Source organism: Scophthalmus maximus, chromosome 12 (assembly GCF_022379125.1).
Source record: "Scophthalmus maximus strain ysfricsl-2021 chromosome 12, ASM2237912v1, whole genome shotgun sequence".
NCBI classification, from domain to species: Eukaryota; Metazoa; Chordata; class Actinopteri; order Pleuronectiformes; family Scophthalmidae; genus Scophthalmus; species Scophthalmus maximus.
This window is the reverse complement of record NC_061526.1, coordinates 2,605,231-2,630,920: the sequence shown is the minus strand read 5'-3', so window position 1 is coordinate 2,630,920 and position 25,690 is coordinate 2,605,231. Positions and strand designations below refer to the sequence as shown.

The following is a 25,690-nucleotide window of genomic DNA, read 5'->3' as shown; positions in this document are numbered from 1 at the left end:
CAGGGCATTTAATGATATTTGCCATGGCTGCTCTGAGTGAGTGCTGTTGTAGGGAAAAGGGAGATGCTTTGCATAAACTCAAAAGACATGCAATATTGCCATTGCCTGCTTGGGAAGAAAAAGTGCCGTCCCCAGTCTCACCGGATATGAGAATATTCAGTCACTGAACTGGAAATCTTGCCAATATGATTGATATTAGTGGCAGTCATATCAAAATGCGTAGTTGAGGGGGAAAAAATGAATTCCATATCTCTACAGTGATGAGTCACGTCAGACATGAATAGTATAGACATGGGTTCAAGGAAAACTGTGACATAAAATGTGCATATTCTGAGCTAATTCTCTACCAGATAATCATACAGGTTCAATAACCTGATTATTCCTTTTTTTATACCACCTTTGTTCCAAGAAACTATTGACAATTCCTATAATTCATGGTTATTGAAAAAGACCTCCAATTATGTTATCAGCTCTTTGTAGCTAATTTCCTGGTTAAATAAAATATTCACTGCCTCGCGATTTTGCACAAGCATGTCAGACCAAAAGAAAAGGATTGTCGGCTACACAAAACCGCTCCCTTTGTGTTTTCCTGATATTTTTTTTCCCCCGAGGGCGCGTTATGCATGCGTCGTCATACTTGAGTTGTTGGCGGTAGTTGCATTATGGGACAAACTAGCCATTTTTGTTTGAGTGGAGAGAGCGCCAAACGGACAGGGAGCGAGCCCAAATTAGCAACTACACTTTAGAAACAAGCCCAAAAAACTGAAACAAGCCCAAAGTCGCTTATATTAAGTGGACTTGGCAACAACGTTTGTGTTCTCTGAAAGACGCCACAGCCCGGAAAAGGGTGGAAATTAGTGTGACGATACAAGGGGAGGGCCATTGGGTTCACAGAGAGGGACTCGCATGCACTGATGTGAATGAAGTCTGAACCAGCCACTAAAACAACAACAACAACAAACAGAGAAGCTCCGACTGCAACACGAAGAGGCACTGTGACTTTCTCAACTCTGGATGCCATTAATTTTTTACATACTGGTTGCTGGCTGCTATTATAATTTTAATTATGAATATTTCAGAGCTGGAAAAACCTTATTTCCTTCTATCCACTCTCATGTGCAAATCACCCCCATAGAAAACAAAGTATCTGGTGGAAGAATCACAATTACAAATCCATACTCTCTATGGCCATATTTAGAGACCCTGAATCATCTTTGGCTCCAGATTTCCACAATGCACTTTGCTGATTGGTTATTGGTTACATCATCGGTTCGCGGCTGTGCCAAGTGATTCATGGTCAGATCTATTATTCAAATCTCAAAAGTCACCAATAAATCTACCATTTGCATGATTAAGTATCAACATTTTGCCCCTCATCATCATGACTCAAAAAAAACCTGTCAGGGTTGAGATGGAAGCAGGACCCAAATGCAGGAGTGCACTTTAAATAGTTTTTAATCCAGCAAAAGAAACTAAACCTACGGAGTCTGTACATAAAACAACAAAACACAGTCCAACTAAAAGGTGTTCACAAGAAGTAGCAAAAAACGGAGTCCAAACTAAACACTAGAGCCAGGGGCAAAATCACAGACGTTCAGGAACAGATTGGGAACCAAAACCACAGGGACATACCGGGGTGGACGACAAGGAAACCAACAGCATCTCATGAACAGACTTGGGGGGGAAAACAACAGGCGCAGACCGGGAGTGTAACAGACGACCCAACACTGACCAAAGCGAAGCACAGAGACTAAATACACAGGTGGAGGGTGGGGCAAATTGAACACAGGTGAGACACATTAGGAACAGGTGCAGACGATCACAGGGGCAGGCGACATTGGCAAAGTAAAGGAAACAGACAAAAGACAGGGAAACAGGAAGTGCGGAAACACAAGGAACTACTTCAAAATAAAACAGGAAATGAAAACACCAGATCATGACAGAAACCTGCTGTGAACCTTTTGCTGAAGCCTTTCAGCAGGGCATTGGTTAAAATATATGTCTACACAATGATTTACAAGTCTAATAAACTATGGTTAATCATCTGTACCAAAAAAACAAAACCACAAAAAAAAACCACAACACGTAATTGAAATATCCAGGTATCAAATGTCTCATCTTAATGGTAAAATCAAATTAGGCTGAAAAATAAATGGGCAAACCAATGGGAGATGAGAGGCAATTACTGTTTGAGTATTTGCAATATGGAAACCATTAAATGCTGACGACAACCACAGTCACAACAATCTCCTTTTCCACTCTAAATTAAATTTAAAAAATGTTGTACACAGACTGCACAGGTCTTCAGTTCTACCCCTTGGACCAGTGGGTATTAAGCAATCTTCTCTTAAATGTTCATTCCTGAGGAAGTTCATAACTACACTTTTGTCTAATTACATGACAATTAAGAGTCCTCATTAGTCAAACTGAGAAAAATGCAAATATGTGAGAAACATTAATTTTGTTTTTGTCTATGATGGATGTGATCAAGCATGATCCCCTCCAGTATTTGGTAACTGGAGAACCAGAAGGCAGTATTCTGGTTCCTTAATCTTTTACACATTAATTTCTTTCTTTCAGTGACACAATTATTATAGTTATTTGATCAGGCTCAAATATTGCAGTTTTCAACTTGGATGTCTTATGTATGGCAGTCTCAATGTGTGTTACGAGAGCATGAGCGTAAATTCCCATATCTCGATGTAAGTGTAACATCCTTCTTACCTCCTAAGCCAATGTTCGCAAATAGCTGTGCACTTCAGCGTAGGAGCAAATTAATATTTCTAAGAAAATGAAATCATTTTCCTCCCTCTTTTAAATCATGAAGGACTTACATTCTCTAAGCAATCCAGACCACTTCAGACCCATTAAAATCTGTATGCCAGACTTTAAATGACATACTGAACAAAGTAAAAAAACAAAACAAAAGAGCCTTGCCTGAATGAATCACCAATCAATTAGGGATCCAGTTTGAATGTACAGACACACTTGACCTGAACCTACATTATTGCATGTGTATAATATTAGAATGAGCCTTTTACAGCCATGTCATAATCACAGCGAGCTTCTTCATCGATAGTTAGAAGACACTGAAATTAACTCTTGCAGGTTTACTCATTAATTTTACAGGCTCATGAAACATGTCCTCATTAATTAAAATTGAAAACCTATTGAATTATACTTACTGCATTATACTGACTCTGACATAGTCCAAAAATGATTGACAGGGAAAATTCAGACTTGCTGATTCTAACATTATCTTGAAGGAGATATATTTTGTTGACAAATGAGGCAATTAGATAGAGCAACCTAATTGTTAAACTCAATGCTTACAATAAAACATTTATGAATTCATTCTCATTGTTGTAACAAGGTAATCGATCATCTTTGCGCTATCATCTTAAAGTGAGATAGTCCCCTTTCTGCGAAGTACAATAGAGGCAGGTGCGGGAGGGTTTCGAATCTTGGTCATCAGCTGGCAAGGCGGTAATGAACAATGTTTACTGGTAATACCATGCGCTGCCACAAAGTGTCGATTTTTTTCTCCGAGCTACTCAGAGGCAACACTGTCAGGGATGGCTTTAAACAATAAGAAAATATAGGCGAGAAGCAACAAGGACCTTTCTCTGCTACACCCATTACAGTCAGACTGAGTGGGATAGGAGTGGTAGAATGTCAGGCCTAGAAAAAATAGAGGTTTCAAAGTGGCAGAAACATAATGACAGCTGTTAAACAAAACTCAGGGATGGAAGGCAGGAGAGACACAGAGAGGGAGAAAGAGAGCGAGAGAGAAAAGACACTGAAAAGACAGATCTAGGCTACGATAAAGACGGACAGAGACACCTGCTGCTGAATCACCTGCTTTAATAACAGTGTTGACATTCAAATGGGAAGCTACGACAATAGGAGCTGGCTGAGGCAGCACCCGGTATGCAAATACAAAAAAGAACACATCAGGAAATATTGGCTGGCGTCAGGACTTTTCATTGCCCACATTGAAAACCACTTGACCCTTGGCTTTCCACGAGTGCTTATGTAGTGTGTGCCTGTGCTTGTGCGTGTGTGTAAGCACATAAGCCACCGCAATTGACACATTAAATTAGCTCATTTCCCACTTGAATCTATTCTTTCCATACTACCTACGCATCTGAGGTTAGAAAAAGAATTATTCTGATATCGTATCTTTGCGGTAATGTATGTCAACGCATTCAGAATGTACTGAGGTTAATTATTCCTCTGCCTTCCATGGCAATTAGTAAAAAACCTGTGCTGCAGTGTATAGCCTCTTTTTTTTCTTTGATTGGCATTCCAATTCCACTCACACCTCCACTCTTTCATTCCCACTGTCATGGTATGTTGAATACCCGAGTTAAACATAATTCAATAACAGAAAGGATCATTAGTTGGCAAATTCATTCTTGACTCTTTCTTTCATCCCACCCCACATGGCCCCGAAGGCCCTATCAATCAAGATCAGATTCAGCCATCGCATTCGCCATTGTGCATATTTTATTCCCTTTTAAGTGCTCAGCAGTCTTTTGTATCAATGTGGACCTGTGGTGATTGGAGGAGAAACTCTCGTGCTCCAACTCGGTGGAGTTTGAAGGACTGCAGATCTCAGCAGATCCTCGTTGATGTGGAGGTCAATACCTATTATGGTAAAAGCAATAGTCAATATGGTGCTCTCACATAACCAGCTGTGGATGTGGTTGCTTTCAAAAGCTTTGAACCTTTCTACAGAGCTGCGATGCCGCATTGAATGGTTTAACAACACGGCGATTGTGTTGTCAGATTTCTTGTTCTGTATTGTGTGGCGGCAAAGGGATGTGAAGAAAAAAGGGATGGACCTTGAGAGGGGATGTCTTGACTACATTACAGTCAGTGGGCGACCAGTGAGGCATCGGTGCCAATGCAGTGTCTGTATTGTCCATTGTCTGTATGGCTTGGTGGCAAGTGAGTTTCCCCATTCGGGGTTAAAAATAGATTTATAATCTAATCTAATCTAATCTACACACAGGATGAATGTGGCTGTTCGTGAATGCAGAATGATTTGCACCCTATTAAGCAGTACATTTTGACTTTATAGTATGGACATGAGTTGTTGGGTTGAAGACACATCTGTTGCATCTAGAATTCCCATGTCTGCCGTCAAAGTTTAAAACTTTGTCAGACCTACTGTTGCTCCTTTTTCCTCACAGATAGCTAAGGCAAAATCTGGAGATTTGAAAACTATGACACATGGGCCTTCAGTTGGATGGCATGTCGTCCTGCAATCAGTTTACAAAGACCCCGTACACATTTTTGTACTCTAGCAGAAATAACGTATAAAATGAATGATGCCCTTGAGCCCCAAAATTCTACAAGGACAGAAAAAAGAGAGGCTTAGAAGAAATATCCAAAACCAAAGGTCCGTCTGGTGATATGGTTAACATTATCTTAAAATACATCGCTATTGCGCTCGTCACTTGATAAATCTTAGATGTACATTAAGGGAAATTATTCAAACAAAGACAGGAGTGAAGAATGTCTTGAATGTTGAATATCTGAATGTTTTCAAAAAAAGAAAAAAAAGAAAGAAATGTCATGATTTATATAAAAAAGCAGAGAAGTGCAGACAAGCTTGGCTAACTTTAAAGTTTTCTACGGGAAATGAGATCTAGAATATGACAGAGCTCCTAACATCCTTATATACAGCTTCTCAGCATGTATGCGTATGCACTGTCCTGACCAGTAATACACAACAGGGAAAGTGGGCTAAATAAAATGAAGGAGGAAGCTGTGAAATACAATTCTGAATGCATATAACTACTACAGTATCAGCCGCCTTGGATCTGTACTTCCTCATTCGGATGTTCTCATTTGTACCCACACCTGTGTCATTCACAGCTTTACGTCTTAACCTAATTTCATGGTCTACAGGTTTGGATGGATGGCTCTGCCTCAACTTGTACACTGAAGGGAGGAGAGAGAGAGAGAAGCATGAGCGCGCTCGCGTCTGCATCTGCGAGTGTGCACTTGCGCAGTTGTGGAGACCGAATGAGCAAGGGAGGGAGAGAAAGTGTGAGCCGGGGGGGCGCTGCGACAGTAGCGTAGAGAATTGTAGTCACTGCCAGATATTAACATTTTAACCTTGTACTTTTCTGTTAACAAAAATACATACTTTATTGACTCTCGGTGAGCGTAACTGGATGATCAGAGGTGAACCCATTTTGTGGTAATGTGCCCAAATAACAGCAAAAGTCTGCAAAAAACATGCATGTAAAACTGGGATGAAATATTTCAGAATTTGGCAAGAACACTGTAAATGTTGTTGTCGTTAATGATTTACATGTAACATGAAGCGCATGCTAAAATAAAAAAAAATGCAAGAGCGAGGAAGAACTAGACTACTGAAAGAAAATAATATGGTGTACATTGTATACATTGCACCTTAGACGTACACAGAAGGGGGACTGTCCATTAGATAATAGACATCATCTGACTAAGTGTGAGTTATTCCTATTAATACTGCGACAAGTCGTCGTAAGAGCTTTGTACAACACCATGCCCTCCTCTCCCAGATTTTTCTCGGCAGTCTAATTGCTCAATACATATTTAAGCAAAGTGTCAACGTTTCCCTTTTAGTCTGCCAGAGTATCTTGTGTTGTAACGGCTTATTTAGCCAAACCAGGCATGACACCAATTATAGTGGAGGAAAATCGACTCCAACAAAGCACTCTGCTGGGACAAACAATAAAATGATCAAAGTGACCGGATGTTTTGGCGGCGACAAGCGGCAACATTGGTTTGTACTTTCAACTTAGTTTTAAACCCAGTCAAAAATCCATAATTCTTGACACTATTAAGAGAATTCTCCAGAGTGACATGAAAAGATGGATGCAAAAGGCAGAGAGAAGAATTAGCGAGTGGAAAACAACAAAGGACACTGTATTTGAAGAAACTGTAGCTCAAAATGCAGATTCATAGGTCGCGCACAAACTATGTTATTTTCATCTATTATTTTTCTCACATCTGCAAATGGAACACTCTTGTAAAAGAACTCAACGAAAATGTCATGCAAGACCGTAAAAAGCACACTTACACGTACAGTAACGTCATCTTATACTCAGAAACGATTGATTTTCCCTTTTTTAAATAAAGATTCTCAATGCACTGCCATGAATTTAAATTAATGCTTTGCAATAAAGGTTGTTGCAAGTAGGTGATTACTGGTGCACTAGGTAGCACAGCAATATCCCTTGACAGTAATTTTGCGCCTTTTGAATTCATGTACACATTATGTACCCTATGTGCCTAGAGATGATTATATATTAATTATACTTCATATTAATTAATAAGTTACCTTTGGCTGACAGTCGTCAAATGCCCCGACCGCCGTATTTTATCATCTCTCACTTCGCCTCTGAGGGATTTAATTTTCTATGTTGTCATTGTACATGTGAGTTTTGAAGTTCAGAAGAAGAAGAAAAAAAAGGAGCGGTGACTCACACAGTTTGCACAAAGCTTATTTCAATTACTGTATTATCTCACTTGTGCTCCAATGGTACAATCCTCACTTAAATGTACAGTACAATGAAATATATTAAAATCATAATGAATATGCTAATTATCCTTTTTATATTCTCAACCCTACAATGGTTTTATGTTCTAATGACAATAGCACCATTTTTTGTATAGGCTATAATAAGTGTGTATAATTACAGATTATAATAATATGTGCTTGTGTCATAATACAGCAGTTCTTTGTGCAGAACTAAAGTACAGATCTTCTTTATCATTTTAATCAGCAAACAATAACTTAAGCTCATTACGGTCCACATATGGGAAATTAGAAACTGTTCTTTTGTAGGCTTCCTGCTCCCTATTGTCAGTCTTCATTCCTGCCTCCAGACGCTACTCTGTCGAGGACAGATCCCTCATATGTCAGAACCACACAGACCATTTCCTGAGTCCGCTGTGACTGTCAGGCTCCACGGACCATGAAAGCTGTGTATGTGATGCCCGAAATTACCTTATTGTAGAATCCCACAGACTCTCACGATGGCATGGTCACAACTTTTGCTTCGAGAGAAACTACAGGATCTCAGTAGGGCTTTTGGGACAGTTCTTTGCCAACAAATATAGCTGGAACTATCTTGCATCCTCAGGTAGAAACATAAAATAAATCCATTTTACAGTATGTGGGTAGAAATTGGTCGGAGCATGAATCATCAGGATAATGGTGTCCAGGACATTCAGTAGGTTAAACTATAGATTTTGCAATAAAGGACAATGTGTTTTTGACATTTTAAAAGGCACTATGGCACCCACACAATATAGACTCAAAAACACTATAAATCGGTGTGAATTTTGAGAACGCAGTCTATTATATCAACACTCGGCCTTATAATCAGTCTGCTGTCTTAACAAGACACGTCTGCGGCAAGAGTGGGGAAGAAACCCCAACTCTCTCTGGTACAATTACAGAATTGCACTGCAGTCACTTTGCCCGCTAATACACGTTGTGATATTAATTACTGTTTGTAAACAATGCACTTTGCAGAGATTATTGCATGCACTCAGCGTCCTCCATTTGTGTTTTGTAATTCTCACAAGTGATTAAGTGGTGAAGCTAGGACAGCTGTTCAAGATGAGTTCATTGGCATGTTTAATTAATTGCACTTGAGATAATTATTCAATCATTACTTTGATTAATTTTCTGCATCCCAGATAATGGATTCAAACGTCTGCTCAGTGTCAATAGTTTTGAAAGAGTGAGATGAACAAAATTAACCAATTTTTTTGGAAGCTTGATTTACGCCTAAAATGTGCTTTGTGGAGAAAAGAATGCCTTTGTCAGCCGATCGTGATGGAAATGTATTATTATGGCTGTACGGTTGATTTAAATAATGCTAATATTCACTTAACAGACACGACATTAAGATTGTCAGGGCTGCATTATTTCCTTGTGTTTCCAACACATCAACAAACAACCTGTCACTGCTCACTTCAATGTTTTGAGTCGATTCAGGCCGCATTATGTTTGAAACATGCTTATTCTTCACCCCCTCAGATATGCAGGGTAGTGGCAACATCCAACTGAAGGAAAGCCAGGCAAATCGTTTGTGAGAGATCTTGTCAAACAGATTAATTCCCACCCTGGGCCTCAGGGTTCTGGACCGTTTTTCTGTCATGCTGCTTTGCCAGGCTCCCTCTTGATAATACCCCAAAGATAAAATTAATTGTGCAGGGAGATGTGGGATGGGGAGTATCTAAAAAGGACCTTGAGCAACGCATGGCGCTCTCTTTTTCTCTCCGCTCCTCTGCATGTGAAAACACAGAAACAATCAAACCGTCAGAATCATGTCACATTGCACCAACGATCATTAACTTTGTTAGGAAGTTTCTGGAAGTGAGAAGTTCTAAGCGAAATACGAAGCGACAGAATCAACCCTCATGAAATATCCTTGTCTCAGAATGTCTGTCCTCAAATTACCATCAAAGCGGAATCCCTCACTTTGGTCGTTTACAAAGGGGGTTGACTAATGTTTGTCCACGACTGTCTCATTAAACATCTTCGAGTTACGGGAACATGCTCTTCTCTTCTTTGACGCTGACAATCAGAGTTGAAATGAACTAAAAGTATGACAGATGTATACAATTCTGCACTGAAATAATCTCACGAAATCTCATTTCGAAAAAATCTACTATGATGTGCGTTAACGGCTCTGCAGGGCTGTATTTAGGTACAGCTGTGCTATGAGCTTCAGTACATAGTCGTGTCATCATGCAACAATGTTCACAGTGACGATGGTGGTGGGGTTTTTATTCTTTTTGCAGGAATTTCTTCTTAAACCTACTGTAAATACTTAAAATTATTTGATGGTGGTGCAAGATGAAGAGTCAGAAGATTACCAAGGTAATTACAATTCATCCTGAGGGCGACACAAAATTTCATGAAAATTACAAACACTTAAATGTCAGCATCATGTTGGAGCTACAGAAAAAGTCCTGGGAATCTTTAAGGTCGTTAGGATTCATCGTTTGAGGACCACAAGTGTGGACCTCATGGCGGTGGCAGGGAACAAAAGCCAGGGAAGAACCAAAGCCATTTGAAAGAAGTTGTTGAGATATTTGATCCACACCTCTAGCATGGCTAAAAACCATGTGGCTATACAGCCCTGATGCAGTCACTCTTTGTGAATCAGACCTTTCCCACAACCCTATGTCAACTCTTAACAGCCCACAACATTAGCTACAAAGTGCTAATTCCTGCTGTGACAGTGTAAAGGAGCATACAGTGTCTCAGTCCTTCATCACAACTGCCATTTAAAAGCCACCAAAAGACTAGTTTAACCAAGAGAAATATTCCATGGAGGGCAAGGGAGATTGTGGCAACCATACTTTTTTCTTTTTCAATAGTCCCTCTTGAGTACTTGAGTTGCCCCTGTCACCTCCTCTGGCAGATGGTGCAGATGGTGCAAATGAGTCTTCATATGCCGTTGCTAGAAAACAAGGAGGGGCCGCCAATGTGCAATCATTAGAGATCCATGTTTGCATGGACTGAAAGACTGAAACTATAGTGTTGCTTTGAGTGCTCATAGTCAAAGCACATCAGCAATTGCTTCCAAGTTGGATTGTTGTATTACTACAAGTGCTTAAATCAATGTTTTGTTGGTTCTCAGCGTTTTTACTATGACAGATGCAGACTAGAGTAACCAATTATTGTTTTTTGTAGCATATATGGAGGTTTGTGTTGTCAAGATTTATCGTTCTGTATGAATAAGACGTGAGATCATTGTTCGTGTGTTGGTACAGAACGCACATTCAGTTCTCTGTGCGAGGATTCTCAATGTAGTCAAAGGGAAGTCCAAGAATGTGTCTATGCTTACAGCAAATCAGTCCGTGTAAAGAATATTATGTTTGGCAGTTTCCCTGGATATGCATTTTGATCTCATTGTAGGGAGCGTCCTACACACAAACTCGTGCACAAAACACAATGGGTACACAACCTCACATAAATCCTCCGTCCCTGGGCAATCCACATCCGACAGTTTTGAGTTCAAGTAGTCACCGCTGTCACAGTGTGACATCATCAGCTAGGCTGGCGGTGTCCCAGTGGTGTCCTCCTTTGGAGCCACAGAGATCTTTCAACAGAGCTCATCCCGTGATGCTGCTGTGTCACTCAAGGGCCCAGACAGACAGTGCAGCAAGGATGACAGCCCGGGAGTGAGAGCTCAAGGTAGGTAGGCAGGTAGAAACTAGTGACAGGACACTGGGGAGCAATTATGTGTGAAGCCCAAGGGCTTGTTCGCAGGCATATTTGGCGTCTATTAAAAATGCAGCTCCGGCCCCTGTTGAGGGATAACAATCCCTGCTAGTTAGCTAGTTGCAAAATTAAGTTTGGAGCTGAACTGGTGCCGAAACTCCATGTGGCTTCAGACTTAAGGTTTTAGCTAAATTAAACAGTTTGGCTTCTCTGTAAACGTGGTAACATGATTAACACGCTGACCTTTTAGCCAACTTTTTCAATCTGCAGCATGAGTATTTTAAGGCCTATAATTCAACGGGAATAAATTCAATAGCTACCGTAGTCACTGAGCACATCACTCTCCATAAAATACCTTCAAATGATCAAAGCAGACAGATAATGGCTGGGAAGAGGACTCGGCTTGCTACCCTGTGACAGACATTTCCAATTAAAAACGGTAAATAACTTGGGATTCATCTATTTCATCCTGTCCCGACATTTATCCGTCCATCGTGATTTAAATCCATTCACACCTGAAATGGTAAAACGCAGATTTTGATAATCTAGGAAAGGGAAAATGTCATATAGTTCCAATATTCCTCATATTCCTATTTACTGTAAATCTCACTTCCCTGACTCTGTTAGAGATTACATGAGGCAACCCAAGAATGGAAAAAAGACAGTGATATTAGTACACCAGCATCATTAGAAAAGTTGCAGCACTGTTGGATTTAACTTAAAGCTTAAGCAGCATACCATGGCCGGTTTGTTCTATATTGTGGATCTACATGATGTTCGCATGTTTTTAATACTGACTCTGCAGCCCAATTCAGTGATGCCTTCAATTGGCCTTTTCCCATCCCGACAACTCATAATCAAGACAACCTTTTAAATTCCTTTTAACAGTCACTGTCCTGTCATTCTCAATAATATTGCCCGATATGATGAAAATTAGAAAGTTAAAATCCAACACCTTCTCCTCGCACAATGAACACACTACATCACTGAAACGCAAATTCAGACAATTGGAACATAAATGGATGTTTACCAAACTTACAAAAATTCTAAATACTCTTAGCAATACTGGCTCAGATCTTGCAGAAACTTGCTTGTCATTTCATTCAGAAAATAGAAAACATTTGATCCCAAATATCACCTGATCCCCGAAATCTTCTTATTTCTAACTAAATTAACAGTTGAAATTAAAAATGTAAAAAACAATGTCCACATCAACGGCTTCTCACAATACTACATTTGCCTTAAGTTGAATACTTCTCAACTATGTGTGTGGTTCCTCAAAGGGTAGAGTGGTGTTAGTTCAGACCACTAAAGTTATAAATAGACTGGTCTTGGTCTGGTCTTATCAATCACCCAAAGCACTTTACAAGTCATACTCACTTATTCACTTATTCATGTTAACAGCAGTAGTTTGTAGACAAACGAAAACACCCAGAGACTTTTACTTTTTCAGGCTAGCCAAAATGGCTGGGCCCAACCCATGACCCAATTCTGGCACAGCTGGTTGCACAGACTAATGCTGCAGGTATGATGAATGAGCTGCCTCTGGCCCAAAGCTTGCCCAAATGCTAATAACTAGCACTGATGCCAGGCCCAAACTGCACCATGTCTCCATCCCAGGAATTCCCCAAATGTAGACTTTTGTTGTCAGAACACAACGGAGTGCGACAATATTCAGCTTCAATCAGGCCGACTTGGCTGGCTACCTGGACTACTGTAGATTACATTGCCTTTTTCGATTAACTTCAGCCAACATTAACAGAATGCCACATCATGATAGTGGGGACCATCCATGGGAGAAAAAAAAACCTCTCCCTTTTTGTAAATAAAGTGACATGATTCATTAATGTGATGAATGACCATGTGGTTCCCAGGGACCTCGGCATCAAGTCTCTCCCCAACCCCCTTTCAGATGTCCCTCTTGTGGCCCTTTCCGGGTGAAAGCCGAACATTTAAATGTGTGCTTCTAAGTGCTGAGGCAAGCAGGTCCCCCGGCCAAATAGTTGCTCTTTTCAGCTGTTGAAGCTCCCAAGGACCCATTTCACTGTTATAGAGAGAGGGATAGACAGAAAAACACGCAGGGTAAAGTTAAAAAAGGAAAGAAAGTACAGTAAAAAAGGAAAGAAACAAAGGTCATTGGATGCCATAAAAGCTAAATAAGCAACATTATTAGGTCGGTAATGAATGAAATCAAATCTGAGAATACGCTGTGGTCTTAATTCCATCTTGTCAACCACAAATGCAAATTACTAAGTGCAAGTTTAGTTCCTAAAGGAGGAGATCAATGCAATATGATTTAGCTAATGTATTACTGTCAAAGCAAAGGACTTGAGATTATTCTGCTGTATTAAAAATTTAATTGCATCTTCAGTGCTGTCTGATAGCATCATACCTTGAACTTGCATGAATACACATTTAGAATTTTGCTTGAAATTAAACCTCCCTGGTAGCTTTTTTGAAAAGGTCTGCTTATTCTATTCAAGCTTTTATTATATAGCAAATCAGAAAGGGATGAAATGTGTGTTTATGGTCATTTATATATAAAGTTGACTCTATAGAGGCAAACTATCCACACCAGATATTGTAGTCTTTCAAAAGCTCAGTACCTTAGTGCACAGAAATATCCTCAGAGTTCGGCGTTTGTATTATTTCATGCCACCTCAAGCTATTACAGTCTTCAGCTGTTTCTGTTAGTACACCGAGTACACTTGTTTTTTTGAGGAGAACTCCTGCATCTGATGCATGCCACCTCGGGGTACACAACAACTGTAACGTCTCCAATTGTCGCCCAGCTTTTGCAAGATGATGGTTTGTGAGCTCCAATTAATGTAATTCAAAATGCTTATCGCTGTGGGGCAGAACAATTCTCAGATAAATCACGTGTTTATAATTACACGGTGAAAATATGCACTTGCTGTATGTTCCTGCATGCTTGAGTTTCCATCTATTGTCAGTACACTGCCGGATTATTGAGTACTGATTACAAGCAATTTTGTCCAAATGGAGACTGCTCACACAGCAAAATATATATATATACATAATCTGAACATTTTAACGACATACATGTTCTGTCCTCACTACCACTGGTTGACTGGACTTGGTTTCTATGGGAACCGAAGTGCAATGCATGCCAGTAAAAGGAATAAACAGCTGCTGTGCAAAAAGACAAAGCATTATAAAGCAAAATGAATTTAAATCTACTTATTATGGTGTTGAAAGAGAGACTGTAAATGATCAGTGACTAAAAGAGGACCTTTTTCTTTAAGTGTGAAAACAATCAGTAGCAATTGTTTTTTTTTTTACATCAGCAAAAGTTAATGCCTCATACATGTTTTGCAGCTGGACATAGACGGGAAAATAGCACTGCAAGACACAATGCACTCTAGCAGTGTTTGATTTTCCCAATTTTATTACTTTGAGCTCTGTAATCTTGATGTTTAAAGCCAGTACGGAGATAGCAGGTGGAGTCCTTTAAGTTTGAACTCGTCTTCGCTGGGTGGTTTGAATTTACAGCTGCACTGTGAGCTTAGAATTGCTCAAATACAAAACTCGTCGGGAAAAAGATGACAGGCATCTTTGCCTCCTCTGTATTCGGAACATCCGTCAGCAATCGACTTCTAAATGAATCACCTAAACGCACAAAGAGTAATTTTCTTGTTTTAAAGGGTTGTTTGCAGAATCTGTGTATGTGCGAATCTTTGTATTCGAGTGGTTATTGAGACAGTGATTATTACAAAGTAAAGGACTGATTTGATGACCTGTCAGCGTTTTTACATTCTAGCCTGCAAAAAACAGATTGGCTTAAAGATTATGTGAACTTCACCTGCACTAATTAATAAGGAGCACGGGGTACAATATGTGTGCTGTTTTATTAATTTTCAACTCCAGTGAAACAGGGTCAACTTGCTTATCTATACACAGTTTCCCACTGCCATGTCTCTAACAAAGTCAACCTTCTGTCTTCTCTTATATTTCTTTACCATCAAAAACGCACGTCTTTTTAATTTTCATTCAACCTTTGAATGTCTGTTTCTATAAATCTACTAATGCATGTATGTGTGTGTGTGTGTGTGTGTGCCCTCAAGCATAGGAAAGTGTGTGTGTGTGTGTGTGCTGTGAAGTTTGGAGAAGAAAAAAGTTAATGCACATGTCAGATGCCTTCCTAAAAGCGCCAGTTGTTTTTGGCAAGCACCCTCCTCACCCTCGTACACGGCATGAATAGAGCATAAAGCAAATGTGTCCCTCCTTATGGTAGGTCAGACTCTAAGGCTGTCCAGATTTTTCTCAGAGTTTACAGGGCTAAATCAAACACTGAATTTCAACACAGTGGCATATGACGCGTTTGCCTCTAGGGCCTGATTTCCTCGCTCTCTGGTGTTTTAGCAATGAGGCTGTACTCGACAGTCCAACTTAGAAAGTCACGTCTGAACTCAAGTGGCCCTCGAGTCCAGTCTGCTTTTCGTAACAGAGTTGAAAAGCGCCACAGAGGATCAGCTTGGAACTCATGGGCGTAATAAAAGCACAACAGGCCAGTTCTCATCAGAAAAGTCGACCCCAAAAATAAACTAAAACCCTTAATTGTCAATTTACTGATCATTTACTTTGCAATAAGACATAACTAGATATGCATGACAGTCATCTAAAGTCATTCTTTTCTTGTATAGTTTTGTACAGTACCGACCAAAACATTATCTGTTAATACATTTTGAAAAAGGACGTGTGCTTGGAATCAATGTTTGAATAATTCATTGTTCTAACAAGACTTTTTCTTTAGTTTTAGGAATAATTGACAAGATTCTGAACTTAAGGTATGGGGTGATGTCATGTTGTGGCCATGGTGGACAAAATCATGTTCTATTGTTCAAATGTCTAGACATTGCTTTAGTTCAGCTTCTGTTCCAACTGTTTGAAATCAGACATGTACCTGCATACTGTATGTCTGCTGCTACCGTACCAGAGCGCTGCCGCAGACAGGCTGATCCTCTTAACGCCTTAACAATCTGGGACACTATTCCAAATACTTACTTTTGCCAATTTGCTACTGGGAGCCCCTGAGTCCTTGTCTTCATTAAGGGAGTTCCTCATTGATCAATCACTGTCAAAGGAGCTGCTCTGTAATTGCACTGTGGCCTAATCATGACTGACGTCTCATCCCCCCTACTCTGTCACAGGTCTCAGGGGAGAGAATGTTCCATGACTTTCACACTTTCGACCTCAAGGTAGGAATCTCCAAGGATTTTACTTTTCTCTCTGTGGATTATCTTTAGAGCTATATGGTTTTATGATGGATATTATAAATCAATTTCAAATGCAGGTAGAGGTGGTGAGGACAGGCGAATTAAATGGGCGGAGGATACCCTGATTATCTAAATGGCCCTGATGACATCAGAAATCAGAATTAACTTTTTCTTATCAACACACACAAGCAAATATGCAATATAATCTGTGATTGGCTATTAAAGGACAATAAACAATGTAGCCCAGCAATAAAAAACTTGCACTGCTACAGTTCCCCATTTGAGTTCTTACAATATTCATAATTTTCATTACAGACTGAGGGATATTTGCTGTCGGACTTGTCACATCTTTAAAATGTATTACAGTGAGTGTAGAACAGAAGTCGTAAATGCCACAAATGGTCAGCCCTTCACGTCTTCACTGAGGCACAAATGGCATTAGCATAGCAGACAAATTCTGAATGTGCAGCTGCCTATGAAACTGATCCCTCTAAAACTAAATGTCAGTGTTTGTGTACTTATATTTAACAATGCACCCTCACATGCGACATTACATCCAGGCTCACTCATGCAGGGTATAGTGAGGTATTCACAGAAAAACAAATAATCTTGCATCTACGTGTTCGCCTGTCTTGTTTGCACCACTGCCGACTCTGACTCTCCAACCGATCCAGTTCACATGCCCAGCTGATTACGTTCACTCGGTGCTATTGAGATGCAGTGGTGTATTGAATCATCTCCCCTTGCATCAAGCAAGGCATTATGAACGGACGTCCTCACCTCAAAAGGTCATGTTCAACAACATGACGCATACAAGCTGCTTTTGTCTCAACTTGGCAGCAAATGAAGTCACATCAACGAGAATTCTCTCTTGACTTGACAAAAAACATTGGAAGAATGGATGTGATTGAGCTCACAGTGAAATGTCTCTGCTCCAACACTGATCTGAAACTTCTTCTCTCCCTCTGCTCCACAGTTATGCAGAGAGGAACAGCTGTTAGAGAGGAAAAGAAGTAGCAATACCTTGATAGAGCCAGTGAGCGAGAGTATGGGCTCAAGCTAGTGCATGCACATAAGATGACTGCACAATAAGGGATGTTTTGTTTTTTAATGCAATGCTGATTTTGTGTTTTATAAAAAGGCTAAATTATTTCTAAACGGCTGGTGTTGGGATTTCATCGTACAGATGATACTGCACGAGACTGAGCAACAGTACACGTGCATGTAGGCTATGACATTAAAATATTCCTGCTCACATTTTTTACAACGGTAGCACTAGTGAGAGAGATGGCAAGAAAGTGTGCTGTCAATTCTGTAATCGGTGGTGTGACACCAACACACGGATCTTTGGAGAACGCATTTGGAACAGATACAAAATTATGTGAAAAAGATCAAGAGCGATTTTCCGCATTGAAATTGATATCGCTGCCATGATATTAAACCCACTGGGATTCAAGTTTCTGAAAACTTGCTGTGATTTTGTGAGATGATTTGTGAGTCTCACTTTTTTTTTTTTTGTCACCGAAAGAGGTTTCACATTTGAGATCACAGATTAGTCTCAGTCCTCTCGTGATATTTTTTTAACAGCACAAGGTTATTCAAGCTTACAAACAGTGATTGGACTGAACGCTTACTAGACCTGCATTGAAGTACTGTGCACATGTAAACGCTACTCCAAACAAATGCCAATATTTCTTTGATTTCTAAAATTATTTCGATTTTTAAATTGTGGATTGTAGTTTATGTAAAGATTTATCCATGTACCGAGTGTGCATGACATGATCCGTCATCACTGAGAGGGGAATGGACACAATTGCAAATACCCCCTCCCATTATGCAAATAATTTATCCAGTGCCGTATTTCATGCAAATGTCTTTCATCGTATATTTTCAAATGTCATTTATATGACAGGTGTAGCACAAGCATCCATAATGTTTTGACTAGGGGGGAAATTGCAACACGGATCTCAGTCAGTGCAAATTCTGCCCACAGTCAGAATAAGAGAAGGTCAGGAAGGCTGAACTCTCCCTCCTACAGAACATGATTGTTTTATTTAACTTTGAAAACATGTTGATGATTAATGCTGCTGTGGCAATACATACACAGGATAATATAAAATTCGTTTTTTTCACCCGTCAAAATAATGCAGGGCACTGTCCTTTGGGATCTGGTAGGGGTAATTCAGTGTTATTTTTAAATGCTTTAAATAATGTGTAGACCGTACTTGCTAACAACAAAAATAATTATTGTTAGGTGATTTTGGTTTGGTTTTCGATGCCCACACAGTCACAGTTTTATAAGTTAAAGTGAAGCCGAACGTGTTGTATTTCCCCAACAGTGATTGCAGGGAGCTTGGCATTTACTGAGCCTGCCATGCCATTGTCTGTAAAACTGTTCAGAGCCATGTACAAGGAGGAAAAGTTTTAAATTTAAAATGTAATCAGCACAATCACCACAAGCAATCAGTTCCTCTTCATTTCACCTGATCGAGCCCCCCGCTAAAACGAGCCTGTTAAATAGAGCATCTTATCAGGCTGGGATTAAGTTTTGACTTTGATTAACATCTGTAGTCTGAGTTTGGAATGTCAAAGTTCACGTCTGGGAAAATAACGTATTTTAAAAATGCATACGCACCAGGCGTTGTTATCAAGCAAAACTTCTATTTGGAATAAAAAATAACAGCAAGTTCTATATTAACAAGCTTTTGGTCTTTACATTAGTGTATACATCTGAACCACAGAATAGTTTTAGTAAAACTAAACAGCCCAAATACATGTAAAACCTCCTTTTTTGTTAAAGCAATAATAGTAGTAACTTTTAGTTAATTAGTTAGTTAACTAATAGTTTAACTTTTTAGGAAATGTCCTTATTCAGTTTCTTGCCATGAACGACTAAAGACTAAAACTACTCCCGTGTCTGTTCAGGAAATATGAAGCGTAAGAAATTAAATTTGCATACGAGTGCCTTTATTCTCACTAATTAACACATTATAATCTAATTTGTTTAATTTATACAACACCTTAAGTGTAACAGTGTGTTCACACAGAATGCAAAGCAAATTGTAGAGGTGGCATGATCACAGACAAAGTCATCGTGAAAATGTGATTAGATGCAAATTTGCCGAGGGCAGAACCAAGGAGACGCATCTGTGCATATTGACAATGTTTCAATGGCCAGGAGAGAGTGAAATAGCCAGTTTTAATCTTCTCATCTAGCTCTCAGCAAGAAAAGCAAGTAAGTGCATTTCCCAAAATGTCACACTGTTCCTTTAAAATCACCCACAGGCATTACGATTCACGTCCAAACGCAGAAGAGGAGAAAATCCCCCAAAACAAAGCAATTTGTTTGTAGCAGTTGTAGTAAGCACACCAGCATGACTTCGTACAAATGGTTTAGAGAGACCAACATACTGTGACACCAACTACACAGGTGCAGTTGCAGGTGCTCCTGCCACCTGCACACCTGCCGCACTGCTGCGAAAAGACGCGAGGGTGATGCAGAATCGCATAGAACAGCGGAGGAGGTGAAAAGCATGAACTGCACAGAGCGTTTGTTCTGAATACAATTTTTTGCATCATTAGTAGCAAACCTGCCATGAAATAATTCTCCGTTTACCAAAGACTTACATTTGTGAACATTGTATTTTTTAAATATGAGACCATGAACTGAGACAAAACGTGTAGACAACGCTTTAACAGGACATGGATTTAATTGTGTGTTTTTAATCGGGTGCAGGAGTTCTGCAGTTTTCTAATGGCATCGTCTAATGGATGAATCACAAAGTGCAAAAAATGTTGTTTTCCAATTTCTCTGGGTAATTGTTTTTCGATAAACAGTGCTTACACAGCGTGGCCGTCAAGTACATTGAGAAAAGACTTGATGATTCAAATTTGCAAAAACTTTAAACATGAAAGTACTGTATTTTTTTACAGATATTCAAAGTTCATTATGAAATGCACAACAAGCAGCGCCGACTGACCAACAATAAACATTTCATGGAATTCAATGTCACCGCAGCTGAGCTCATTTGGGGAAAAGGCAAAACAAGCACACAGAGGCCACATTCAGACATAATAAACTGCCACCCTGTTCACAGAGCCGTGGAGAGGCGACAACACTTCCCCAGCACATCCTCAGACACATCTGTGCCCCTGCCCCTAAAATCTCTTGCAGATGAAATAGGTCAGCCCTGAGTACCTGGCTCTTTCCACCTCAAAAAACCCTTTAACACACTCAATTAAGAGTGTAACTTTGTGGACGTTTGAGTGTGACTTCAGAAACTGTGTTTTGTTGCTGTTGTTATTTTCTGAGATTTTAACATGTTGTTCAGAAGCTGTACACTTTATATGATGAGGAAGGGCATGCCATTCCAATGATTAGATATTTCCCTGAATCCTACATGTGACAAGCAGCTTCATCTTGAACTGTTTAGGCACCATAATGCCAACTTGGCCCACATTTAGACACTTGCCAACTTGGCCCTCATTTAGACTCTGAATCATTCAGATTGCACTGCTGTGATTGCTTAATTAAATGCTCGGATGTGTAATGACTTTGCCTGAAAGGGAATTAAATGTCTAAATGGTGTAGAATCCGTGTTGAGCTGAATAGAAATCAATGGGACATAGTGCTGGAACCCAAGGTGTTTTCGGACTTGTTTAGGATGAACGTTTCTGTATTGACGCCGTCCCTCAGTCAGCGAGTCAGAAGCTCATTCCTCTTGGTCCAAAGCATTGATTGTTGGCATACAAACAGTGTGCTTACTTTGTGCTTTCTGGGGAGGTCTGCGAATGGTAGTATGGGATGCCTTACAAATCTGCCGTGTATGTAAACCTTCATTTATATCTAAAGAGGTTTAAACAACATCATCTACACTATTGTATGATTCTATAAAGCCCCAAAAATATATATAGTTGGCAAAAAAATGTACTTAGTGCTTCTTGTATTAAAGGAGACATGTTATGCTCATATTCAGATTCATAATGAAGGTTTACATGCTCTAATAAATAAAGCATCAGTTTCCTCATACTGTCCATTGCTACAGCTCCTCTTTCCAGCCTCTGTCTGAAACGCTTGGTTTAAGCTCATGTCTCTTTAAGACCCCCTTCCCAATGAAGCATGGACTTAGAGGCGTTGTGCACTTCTGTAACATTGTGACATCACAATGTCACAGAAGTATCGGCCGGACTGCTGACGAGGCGTTTCAGGAGCATCAGGGGGAGGAACTCCTTTTACCATGGACTGCGGGCCTTTTAACTTTGCAGACCTTTCACATACACAAGAAAACTATATGACACACTAGAGGTCTCCATTAAGTATATTACAGACTTTCGTGACCATCTGAAATTGAGCCCCAACGATCCTGTTTATCTGCGTTTATGTCAGTTACATTTCACAGCTGGTTTGAGTTCACAATGCATATTATTCCTTGCGACCATTAAATGGTCACCCCATTTTTATGTTCCTCAAAAACAAATTTAAGAGTTCAAAATTATCAGTCGTCCAGCATGTTTTACCATTCAAGCCTCAAGGCAAACATAAAAACCCAACTCACATGAAAACAGTTCTTGAAAGGAGTGCAGCCAACTAATCTCACACACATTTGATTGAACCAAAGACAACTAGCCAAAGCTGGGAGGGGCATACGACTCCTAAAATGACAGCCGATTATCAAACTGCCCCTGGCTTGAGACACTGTAATCCCCCAGATGTTGCAGTCCATGAAATATGAGAGTCTGAATTAGATCTCTCAAACAATGTCCGCTTGTCTGCATTTGCAAACCCTCAGCATTTAAGTCACAAAATTAAGTTGACCCTGTCAGAAAGCTTAAGGACATGTAACAAAGCCCCCGGCAATGTTATTACTTCATCTGCTTTCGTCTCATCTCCTCTGTATAATAAGTTCCCACTCTAGCAAGACCACTGGGGCTAATAAGGGTTTTATCTGCTTTTGATATTAGATATTAGCACCTCATCAAAGTTAAGCCAGTGGTAGGCCCCCGTCCTCCCTCCAAATTTACATTAGCCTAACAATGTCTCAGAAAGAAATCTTATCAAATTCAAATTAAGGCCAAGTTGAATAGCCAGAAGGATACCGCTACCCGTCACTCAAGGAACATGTAATTTGGCTCTGCTCAAAAGAATACCGGCGCGCTTTGTAAATCACTGAGATCATAGTTGTCGTGCTTTGATTTTGCCCCTCATAATCCTGAGACAAAACAGAGCACATTTGTAGCATATGAATGATGAATTTTTAGCCTCTGGGTATGAAAATAGGTCTGAGTGACACAATCGGGATTTGCCGTTTTGGAAACTATAAATAGAGATTCTTGTCAGACAGTCTTTATGATCTTTACCAGGGGGCAAACACATTTGAAGCATGTGTGATTTTGTTTTTTGTTTTTTCTACCAGATATCCAATCCAGGTATTTCTGTGCTTTAAATGTAAATGAAAACTCGCATTAAAAAAGTAAGCATAAATACATGTCATGTCAATTAACTATTTGAAAAAAGTTAATGTATAGCTTGTATTTATGCAAAAAAAATAACACATAGTTGTTGTTTCTAGTGTCTTGGTTATTTTAGAAGTCTTTCTTCCTTTGAACATTTTCAAGGTAAATCCTGTATCTAAAGTGAGAGTGCAAAGGTTTCAGAATTCTTATCATCCCTTGTGGCATCCTTTGTCAGGTTGTCTGAAAAAAAAAAATGAAATATTAACTGGAAAATATAGCTTGGAGAGATAGAAAATAAATTACTTCAGTGTGGCAAGGAAAAGAAGATTGTGAGATTTATCAAGTCAAGACGGAAATGCCTGCTAAGTCTGTGCCTCTACCTTGAAAAATTAAAGAGAAATCAAAATGCCTCCGAGTACACAGAAATTGTGATGTTAAGATGTGTGTGTGTGTTTGTGTGTGTACGCCAGCACACTTGTTTTTATTATTGAAATGTTATTTCTCAGTATCCACTGTTTGATTTTGGATGTGGTGTTTGCTAAAAGAAACAGGTCTCCATGTGACTGTACTGCTTATGCACAGAAAAGCATCTTATTCTATGTTTCTATTGTTCGACAGTCCCCAATTAGCCTTGCAGCACAGTACATCGATCAGCCACAACATTAAAACCAGTTACCAGTTTCAATGTTGTGGCTGATTGGTGCATGGCTCTCCAGTCTCTTACCACTCAACAGATTTTCTGTGATACAGCTTGACTGGCAAAATCTATAATTGTACAGATACGTGAACATGTTAGCTAGATAAAGGTTAAACTATCATGGATATGTTCTCCATCCGTCTAAAGCCAATTTTACACATTCAGCTCAAGTAATAGTGGGTGGGGAAGGAGAAAGGGAGAAAAAACTGGCAAGTCAATATTGATTGATCTGGAGCCTTAGCAATTACCTCCATGTGCAGAAGACCATGTTAAGGTCAGTATTATCTTAGCTCATTTTATGGGTCAATGCCCTGGCTTTAGCTGAAATAAATTAATGGGGTAAACACTTTAGCTCACCTTGATGAAATTTACAGCAAGTGTAAAAGCTTTGCATAGGTGGAAGGTACTGTGCCAGAGAGTGACCCTTGATATTTTTCTGAACCCTCATGAATTTGGGTGGTAAAATTTAGTCCAGAAATAACACTGAATTCCCCTGCATTGTGACTGAAATAGAGCAATAAAATACTATATTAATGTAATGAGCATATTAAATTAACACATTAAATTGGATAACCAAGCTCGTTCTGTTTTTGCTTTGAATGATGACAGAGCTGTTTTTGTGGCACGAGAGAGAAAAAGAGAAAAACAAAAGCCGCAGTAATGATGATATACACAAAAGCTGTTGTAGAGCAGTGGGTTCGTAAGTGTGTCAAAAACATTGGACGTTTCCTGTATTCAACTGTGCGATCAAACGGGGCTAAGAGCATCAGGCAGTCTAATGTAAAGCTCAAGTGCAGCACACGCTAGCCAATAACAAAAGCAGAGTCCTCAACTCTGCGTGTGACATCTTGACACCTGGTACGTATTTCACTAGAGGGAACAGCCAAGCGTTATTAGTCAACTAGAACATTCCATCAGCTTTCAGTGTATTGGCATCTTTCTGCTGTGGCCTTTGGGCTGACTTGCACACAGCTCCTATGTTCTTAAGCTGAAAATAAATTCACTTTCCAATGCAGTGATCTCCTTAATGAAAAGTCAATGTCTCTCACTCATTGGCACGGTCCCACGGGGACAGTGGGAAAGATGAATTCATCAGCGGGCCGGAGACTGCGCCCGGGGGGACACCACCCTTTATGATCAAACAGAATGCTACAGAGTGTGTCCAACTAGTCCCCCATTATTACCCAGCTTGTGCTCTTAATGTGAGCCAACGGAGGAGGGATGACAGTATTGATCTAATGAAAGTGCTATTTATATTCTCACAAATCCTCTCACCAGTGATTACAAAAGCACTCCACTTTTGCTGCCAGCTTGTTCTCAATTTGTTAAGTGTAGAGGGAAACAGTTTGTCTGCTTCATGTGCATGCAATGTTATCTAAGCATGCACATTTTGCAGCATTTCCTTTCAGACTCCTCGTCACAGTGTCAAAACATGCTCCCATCATATCTCAAGAGTCAACATGAACACAATTTTACTTTTAATACGAAAACTTTTTTTTTTAATATTCTTTCGCTGAAAGTTCTGCATTGTTGTAGGGCTCCATCGTTGAACATTTTCAGAGGTTTTTTGATTATATATAATAATAATAATAATAATAACACCATGTCTTGTCAGCAGCTCTGATAAGGGGCATGAGGTTGTTGTCATGGCATATGGTTAACAGAGCTAAAGATAAGCTTTAATCCCCTACAGGCTCGATGTAATGCATAGAAAAATTGATGGGTGCAGAGAACAGACACGTGCAAACATCAGCCACAGAATAAAATAGCAGTGTGCCAAAGTCACACAGCACAGAGGCACATGCGCAATAGGTTGCCAAGGACGCAGATGTATTTCATGCTCATCACATTCATCATTCCATAGGTGCAGCTGCTGTGTAGCTATTTACTCACATGACCCACGTGTAATTTAACATGCATGAACATTTTCTACCCGTGGCTATGCACTCATGGAAAAAAAACGGGATCATTATTGGGCTCAAATATTTAACTGTAGACAACCACCCAGCCGAAAATCTGTACATTTGAATATCACCGATTACTTCCTACCACAAT

The 25,690-nt window shown here is 39.8% G+C and overlaps 1 protein-coding gene across 2 annotated transcripts in view; it reads left to right on the top strand.

Moving 5' to 3' along the window:
- LOC118282529 (receptor-type tyrosine-protein phosphatase delta-like) overlaps nucleotides 1-25,690 on the top strand; it is a 328,854-nt gene that overhangs the window by 141,271 nt on the left and 161,893 nt on the right. The window contains exons 8-9 of one of the 2 annotated variants that reach the window (XM_047336022.1): nucleotides 16,023-16,056; nucleotides 16,420-16,467. The gene's annotated coding sequence lies outside the window, so the exon portion shown is untranslated. The remainder of the gene's footprint in view (nucleotides 1-16,022; nucleotides 16,057-16,419; nucleotides 16,468-25,690) is intronic. The other variant, XM_047336023.1, reaches the window with a different exon arrangement.